At 30.3% G+C, this 8,059-nt stretch overlaps 1 pseudogene; it reads left to right on the forward strand.

The window, feature by feature from the left end:
* The first annotated feature begins 521 nt into the window (after positions 1 to 521).
* Positions 522 to 2,027, forward strand: LOC111292986 (phenolic glucoside malonyltransferase 1 pseudogene; annotated as a pseudogene).
* Positions 2,028 to 8,059: the final 6,032 nt, after the last annotated feature.

Below are 8,059 nucleotides of genomic sequence, written 5' to 3' on the forward strand. Positions count from 1 at the left end.
TTTGACCAATTTTGATAAGAAGATATTTTGTAAATATAATAAGAGAATATTTTAATAATTTTGATAATAAACATATTTTTATAATTATAATAAGAGAGATATATAATAATTTCATAACTATGATTTTTGATCGACAGGTATTATCATAATTCGTTATTAATAGGAAGAGTTTTTTTATCATTGGGATATAGCCATACAGGACGCATTATAGTGATTTGACATTTTTTAAAAAGATATAATTATTATTATTTAAGAAACGAGGGGCATTATAACGGTTTATCATTTAAAGAAAAGGTTTTTTTGTTGTTTAATAAAGGGGAGGCGTTACATTCTTTTTCCATTAGCGTCAAGTAATTGGGAAAATATTATAAGGGTAAAATGGACATTTCATGTGATGTTACTATTAGTGTATTGGTATAGATTATAGATATAGTTATAGGCGTGAAGAGCCGATAAACAAAAGAAAAAGGTCAAGAAAAGAGCTGTTTCATAGGTGCGCCGCCATTGCGTTGCCTACCAGAATGAAAATTCTTGAGGTCAACCAAGTTGCTCCATCCTCTAACTCGCCTGAATCCGCTGTTGAATTCTCTCTTCCACTCACTTTTTATGATATTTTCCGGTTGAAGCATCCTCCTGTTGAGCGGCTTTATTTTTACCAACTCAACGGGTTAACCCCTGCTTGTTTCAACTCTGTTATCCTTCCCAAACTCAAGCAATCTTTTGCTCTCACTCTTCTGCATTACCTCCCTCTCGCCGGCAACCTCAAGTGGCCATCAAATGCCCCTAATCCCATCATTCTGTACACTCCAAGTGATGGAGTGCCACTCACAGTTGCTGAGTCCGACGTAGACTTTAACCTTCTGTCTGGCAATGGAATCTATGAAGCTGTTGAGTTACACCCTTTGACACCTAAGCTCGTAACATCAGATGATTCAGCATCAACTATATCTTTGCAGATAACCCTTTTTCCAAATATGGGGTTTTGCATTGGAATCACAGCTCACCATGCAGTTCTTGATGGTAAAACCACAACCTCGTTCATCAAGTCTTGGGCCTATATATGCAAGCAAGGTAATACAGAAAACTTACCCTTGCCTCCAGAGCTAACCCCATTTTTTGATCGGAGTGTTATAAAAGATCCTGATGGACTTGACATGTTATATTTGAAGCAATGGCTTGCTAGCATCGGGTCAGATTCTGATACTAATAAGAAAAGCTTGAAGATTTTGCCAAACAAACGAGAAGCTCCAAATCTAGTTCGAGTCACGGTTGAGATCAATCGAGAAGATTTCAAGAAATTAAGAGAAAGGGTTTTGTCTAAATTATCAGATAGTGGGAAAGAACTTCATCTATCGACTTTTGTGCTTACACTTGCTTATATAACAACTTGCATAGTGAAAGCTAGAGGAGAGGATGGTGGTAGAAATGTTTGTTTAGGATTCACAATCGATTGCAGGCCACGATTAAACCCTCCTGTTCCAGAAAATTATTTCGGAAATTGTAATACAATTACAGGAAATATACTGAAGGCAAGAGATTTCTTTGGTGAAAACGGGTTTGTTTTAGCTGTTCAAAAGGTAAGTGGCATGGTTAAGGAATTGCTGGAGAGAGGGGTTCTTGAAGGAATAGAAGAGAAGTTGTCAACTGTTTTGAATTTAAGTAAGTTATCAAAACAAGCGCAGATTATTAGTGTTGCAGGGTCTCCTCGATTTGATGTTTATGGTTCAGATTTTGGTTGGGGGAAGCCATTGAAGGTGGTTGTTGTTTCCATTGATGAGAATGAAGCTATTTCCATGGCTGAGAGTAGAGATGGGAGCAAGGGAGTTGAGATTGGTTTGGCTTTGAGAAAGCATGAGGTGGGGAATTTCTCTTCTTTGTTTCTAAAAGATGTTTAAACAACTTGCTGAGAAGTTGGATTGATTGTATTAGTTTATATTTGATGCGAATCATCACCTTAAGTGAATCATCTTCACTTCATTAATATAAAAGTTTTTCTTTTTATTTATTCTTCAAATTATGTAATTAATTTCTACACTTAATTAAAATTTTAGATTTAATTTCTACAGAATAATTTATATAAATCACATCCATATATTTTAAAGATTTGTTAAGGTTAATTTAACAATTAACAATATCAAATTTGCACTGGTATCTTCGATCGCTAGTACGATAATTGATCATGGTGACATTGTGTGTCATTGAGTATGCTCATATTGCTTTGTAGATGCTAATGTTAACATGACAACGAATCATGTAGAATTTTTTATTGTTCATGTGGTTAAGAGGTAGGGTTGGCTAACTATTGCTCCCCAAAAAGGTATTTTTCTTTCTATATCCTTCCTCTTTAATTATTGCCTGTCTCCTTTACACTTTTAAATCCCAAAATCCGACAACCCTTAACCTAGAATCTGACTGTCATTGCCACCATGAACTGTTGTCCACCATCGTCCTCCGGTGTTCTCACTTCCACGTAAAACTCTTTTTTATTTCTCTTCCCCTCTTTGCTTTTTTGAATTAATTTTCCCCAAATCTGCTTCTTCTCCAAAAATCCCTGGCCCGATCCTAGCATTTGACTGATTTAATGTTTGGAAATGGGTTTAGATGGAGAAGATGATACAAGATAGGAATTTCCATGCCTTTTCTGTTCGTAGCATTTTAATATTATTAGCTTGTGTTGTCACGTTTAGATGTGTAAAGGATATATTAATCCACGTAAATTATTTAGATTTAATTCAAATAAAATGCGAATTCAGCTCGATTATTATTAAGTCGAGCTCAAATAACTTGACTTATTGATCGAGCCAAATTTAAGCATTCTTATTTTTCACTCGAATTGCTCGCGATCCTAATCAAGTTTTCATATTCTTATATTTGACTTTAGTTGCTCGCAAGTCTAATCAAGCTTTTATATTTTAATATATTTTAATTAATAAAATATTTCGAACTCGAATTCGAGCTCAAATACAAATAATCGAGTTTTTATCGAATATAAGAATTAAGCTTATTTTTAAACGTTAATTGAACATAATCGACCGAGTTTGAGTAATTCAATTTCTATTTTGAGTCGAGTTCGAGCTAAGAAAAAAACTTAATCGATTTCGAGTCAAATTTTGAGTCTCGAATTATAAGTCGAGCTCGAGGTCAAGCTTAATACTGTATTAGTTTGAACTCGATTAATTATACCCCTAGTCACATTGATGATGAGCATTTTGTGGCAAATAAAAATGGCGTATTGATCCTTTTTTTTTCTTCAATTATTTCTTAATGTCCTTTCATTTTAATGTGTCATAATCAAGTGTGCATTGGATTGTTATGTTTTAAATGATCATTAATAAGGAATTTTTGGTGGTAGCATAGTTCATTTATCTGAATTATTTTGATTCGTCCCTTTAAAAAATTGAAAGTGATTTTTTTTTGTTATATATGGTAGCACAGTTCATTTATCTGAGTTATTTTGATTAGTCCCTTTAAAAAATTGAAAATGGTTTTTTTTTTTTGTTGTTGTATATGGACCCAAGTTTCCTTCTTCAATATATTTGGCCATCAATTCATGAGCTTAATTTTTTTACTATTAAAAATTTGTTTAATACCGATATTGACAAAATAAAATAAACAAATTAATCCAATAATTATAAACCTATTATCGACAAAATTTTATTTGTAAGTATTTTAAAGGTAAATATTTGAAGGAAACAAGAAAAGTTGACATGTAAATTACCGACAAAATATTTCGTGGTAATCTATTGAGAACCAGATTAAGGATGGATTAATGATGAAAAAATTCTATCAATAGTACATGGCAATTAATTAAAATTAAATTTCAACCCAAAAATTTGAAAAAACAAAATCCCTAACCTTCTTTCTCTTTCTTATTTTTCCTCCCTCACAATCTCTTTCCCTAACTTGACCGCTATCATTCTCGGCCCCTTCTCATATCTCTCGCATTTGTTCTTGTGCCTTCTAACGTTTGGACTTTCAAAGGCTTCGGACAACTTTCTTCTTTCTTTCTCATCTTGTCATAGGCTCCTAAAAGTAAAAATATTTTTATCAATTAAATTTTTATTGTAATTTACTAATTAAAATTTTCAATACTGAAGAAGTTAAATTACTGATTAGGTTTATATCAATGAAAATTTTTTGTCAATAATATTATAACCAATGGAAAATAAAGTATTATGGATAAAAATTTTCATTTCTAAAACTTCATTTTCTAGGATTTTTTTTTATTTTTTTCATTTTTTAATAAATTTTTTTTTGGGTTTTGATTGTAAATTCACCTTAATTTTTATTACTTTGAAAAATATTTTCATTTTTTTTAGATTAATGAAAGATTTTTTTTTGTCCCTGTTCATTTGTTTGCCAAAGTGTATTTTCATACTATTTGCTTTTTTAAATTTCATATATTCAGTAGTTTCAGTTGACATATAAAGTCTTTGAAGTCTCGATATCAGTGGCATATAACATAAGATTTTATAAGGAATATATTTTTCGCCTCACTACTAGACTTATTCCTTAAATATCAATGAGGACCCAAATTTGTTGTTTTCATATAAAACAACATATAATTGTTTTTACATATATGAACTTTCTCATAACCAAGTCTAAGTTTCGTCATTTTTTCTTTTTTTTTTCGTTTTATAGAATTTTTTTGGTAATTTATCATCTACCAGTAACAAATCCCTCACTATGCTTATCAAATTATTAAAACATGATTGATTCATGTTAAATTTTGATTTATAATTTAAAAGTTGCTACATAGAAAAGAGGATTGTGTCCTTCATATAGTCTGACCACAACGGTTCATCTACATCACTCAACAAAGAATACAAGCTTGTCGTGTCTGCATTGGGATATTCCTCATCAACTTTTACCTCACTAGCAGGAGAAGCATCCACCCTAAAATTAGGATAAACAGCATCCATAACCATTCAAGTATACGGATTTTCTATTCCTACTTCACTAATCAATTCAAAGTTATCTCTCCTTATGAATGGTTGTCCTACTTCCAACTCGTCATTTGAGACCCAACTCATATAATAAAGAGTAAATCCTTTATAATAAAAGAGCTCACGCACAACATTTGCTTTTAAAAATCATCTATTTTCATATTGAGTACAAAGACACCTATTCTTTTCATTATTTACAAAGTATGGTTGAGAATAAGCATTTTCAATAAATTTTCCTATACCATCACAGAAGTTTTGGCTCATGTATCTCTTTATATCTAAATGAGAATACATTCAAGAATGATCTTTGTCTATTTTTTCAATCCTAATTGCATCATCATAAAGGTCCCAAAAATGTAACTCTTAGTATATTAAACTAAAATATAAATAATTAAAGTCCTAAAAAGCAATTATTGGTATTTAACACATGCATGCACGTATATTTTATAGGTGTGTACACGAACAAAGGCTCAAAAGTCACATTGTTTGAATTAATAGTTTTTTATATAGCTATCAAAACCATATCAATTTGAAATTTTACTTAATAATTTCTACAACACAAATACATATGCAATAATACTTTGTTTAAAGTTTGAGAATATGTTTTGAGATTTTAATTTGCATAATTATGCATTTATTGCAATAATAAAGAAATGCCTATTTCAACTTCAAATAAACAAAAAAGAAATTACCCATTTTACTCCAAAGAAAGTAAGCAACAAGAATAAAAAATTTCAATACAAATTCCCCAACATAAGTACATATGCAATAATATATTGTTTAAAGTTAGAGATTGAGATTTTACTTTTTACCACAAGTATATAATTCTCTAACACAAGCACATAAATGCCTATTTTTAGTTCAAATAAACAAAAAAAGAAATAACTATTTCAAGGTGAAGAACAAAATTTCAACACATTCAATCCAATAACACAATATTTCAACATAAATTCTCCAACACAAATACATATGCAATAATATATTGTTTAAAGTTAGATACTGAAATTTTATTTTCTAACACAAGTATACAAATTCTCCAATACAAGCATATAAATACTTATTTCTAGTTCAAATAAAAAAATTAAATAACTATTTCTACCCAACAATAAATTTTAAACAAAGATTTAGTCTAATAACATAAAATTTTAATGCATATTTACATTTTTCAAGTTAGTATCTATACAAGAAAGTAAGGATGGTAAGAACCACGAAAAAAGCAAGGCAAGGTGTGAGAGAAACAGGTGCGGTAAGGGATACTAAAGGATAAGTAACTAGTGACGAAAGAATGATCGACAGTGGTTTCATGAGTGACTTGACTTCACATACAACGATGAAAAGATGGGAGATTGAGAAGAGAGATGAGAAATTAAAAGAGGGGTTAGGAATTTTTGTCGATCAGGGGATGAAGAAAAGAAAGATGATTTGATTTTTAAATGTTTTTAGCAACGGATTATCGATGAAATTTTTATCGATAATTCAAAATTTTATAACTTTTAACAATGGATTACCGACAAAATTCGTTGATAATTCAAATTTTTTATGACTTTCATCAACGAAACTCGTCGTTAATCCAAAATTTTTTTCATTCAATATCTTTTTACACCGAATTAGCTTTTTTAAAAACTTTTTTATCGATGAAAAAATCCGTCAGTAAAGACTTTACCTATGGATTACCTACTGATTTTTTCATTGGTCAATCTTACACCAATTTACTAATTTCTTGCACTAACATCTACTACAAAATACCAATGGATTTTTTTTTCATCAGTAAATTCCCTCGGTATTCTGTTGGTAAATTTATAGTAATCTTTTTTAATGGTATGTTCATAAATCGTCATTAATCCATCGATAATTGTTGATGAAAAGTTTTTGTTGGCAAAACTTTTTTGCTGTTTAACAGTTTTCTAATAGTGTATTATACTAAATTAGCAAACATTAAACCTTTAAGAGGTATTTTAGTTTGCAAAATCATTTGTAAGATTAGAGCTTTTGAATGTTTAAAAGAAGGGGTATCTTTTTAAGAGAATTTGTGAGTTTAGGTTTGAAACTCTCAAGGTTATACTTAAACCTTAAAAGGTAATTATATGATTGAAAATTTAGTGGATTGGACTTATTCGTAAAAGGAAGTCAAGGAAGAGAACATAGGTGACGTAAGAAGGATCAAACTCAAGGTAATTAAGAATTAATAATCAAAGTTAAAGTGAAAAAAATTTAAAATTTTTAATTCCCTAAAACAAAGATCAATCAACAAGATCATACAAACATACAATAGATAAAAATTATATGGGTTTTAGCTATTATGTATACCTTATGTACTAAAACTCTTTTCGTTCTAGGTGGTGATCTTTCAATAGTTTCTGAAGCCAAATGACTACTCACGTATACAACCTTTAATGGTCACCAACACTAACTCTTATGAAAGATCCTTCTCTAAGGTAGGGAAGAGCACAAACCACACTCTAGCTAGTGAGTGCTTGCAAAACCTTTTTTTTTTTTTCTCAATTTTTTGCTTAGACTTTCTCTTAGCTTATTTTTGTATCAAGTATGTATTGTATCTTTTTATAAGAGAGGCAGCAACTTAGTGTTCCTTATATAAAGGGACATTCAGCCACATTAGGTTAAGTAAGGCATGCATATCTCCATAAATACCCATGCTTGGCCAAATGCACTAAACAAGGAAAGTCACTCTTTCTTATTTATTTCCTCTAATTTTTGGTCATGCTAAAAATAAATTAAGTTCAATTTAATTTGTCACAGTTTTAATCTTTCAAAATCGTCTTATTGTTTGTGATCCATTAGGGTTTTTAACATGTTAGCAATAAACACAAGCATTGTAAGCCTTAGTATTTGGCTATGGATGAAACAAATTTTTTGATTCATCAGTAATTCTCAAAATGTTTATAAATCATGATTAGTGCTAATTTCATTGCCATAATCCCCAATTGCTAAAGAAAAGTTAATATGAATTGACAACCTATCTCGAATGATCTTAGTGTATAAATAAAATCTTTTCATCACGTAGTATTTCGGTTTGAATATTGAGTATGGTTTAGTATCTACTCGATCATGTTCAACATGTTAAGTTTTGTCGTTAATATTAACTCATAAAAAAG

The sequence above is a fragment of the Durio zibethinus genome, chromosome 10, assembly GCF_047325235.1.
Source record: "Durio zibethinus cultivar Kanyao isolate XHJ-2024 chromosome 10, ASM4732523v1, whole genome shotgun sequence".
In the NCBI taxonomy this organism is placed as follows: Eukaryota; Viridiplantae; Streptophyta; class Magnoliopsida; order Malvales; family Malvaceae; genus Durio; species Durio zibethinus.